We start from the raw sequence: 872 nt of genomic DNA on the forward strand, positions 1-872 counted from the left end.
ACAGTAGCTGTCGAACCTGTCCAAGTGATCAAATGGGTCCTCCAAAGCCAAGCCATGATACTTGTTGTTCTCGATCACGTTTAGGAGTCCTGATTTGATCTCAAAGTTGTTAGCTGCCACAGCCGGTGCTCGGATTCCCAGTCTATGACCATGAATGTTGGGGCGGTCATAAGTGCCAATGGGTCGGGCTGCTCGCTATGGGTGTTGTGGAACGTTGTTGGCTCCATTGGCGTTCGCATCATCTTGAGGTTGGTCTCCCATATTAATATCCAATCTCTGCAAGTGAGGCTGTTGCTCTTCTTCTCTTCTCTTTCTAGCACACTCTCTCTCTAAAGCTCTGGTGTCTGCAACTCTGGGATCTAGGTTTGATGGACCCCTGCTCCTCAAGTTCATACACCTGAAAGTAAAAAGGAGGTGAAGAAGGAGAATCAGTAACAAGAGAAAAAAAAAATGACCTAGTCTCAAGCAAGTGACTAAATCTCAATGTTCAAATCTACTCGGAATCCGGCAACGGCGCCAATTTTTTGTTAAGAGTTTTCAAGGCTCCTAAGACAAATGATGTAATATAAAATATTGTCGAACCAATTCTAAGGGATTTCAAAGCACTGAGAATGCAAGTACTCACTTAATCTAAGTGCAACCGGTGATTTAAAAGATTTCTAAACTAATGATTAATGTTAATACAGTTGCAGAATAATAAAAGCGATAAATAAAGTAACTTTCTTGACTAAGGGAAAAGAGAACTCATGGGCATAAGGATTAGACTTTGGGTGATCAAGTTTCGAACTAAGGATGACAAACGATCAATCAAACTATCAACCTTAAGCTTAGACACAGTTCTAAATAAGCTCTATGTGTAGATAAATGTTCAT

The sequence above is a fragment of the Brassica oleracea genome, chromosome C6 (assembly GCF_000695525.1).
Source record: "Brassica oleracea var. oleracea cultivar TO1000 chromosome C6, BOL, whole genome shotgun sequence".
Taxonomy (NCBI): Eukaryota; Viridiplantae; Streptophyta; class Magnoliopsida; order Brassicales; family Brassicaceae; genus Brassica; species Brassica oleracea.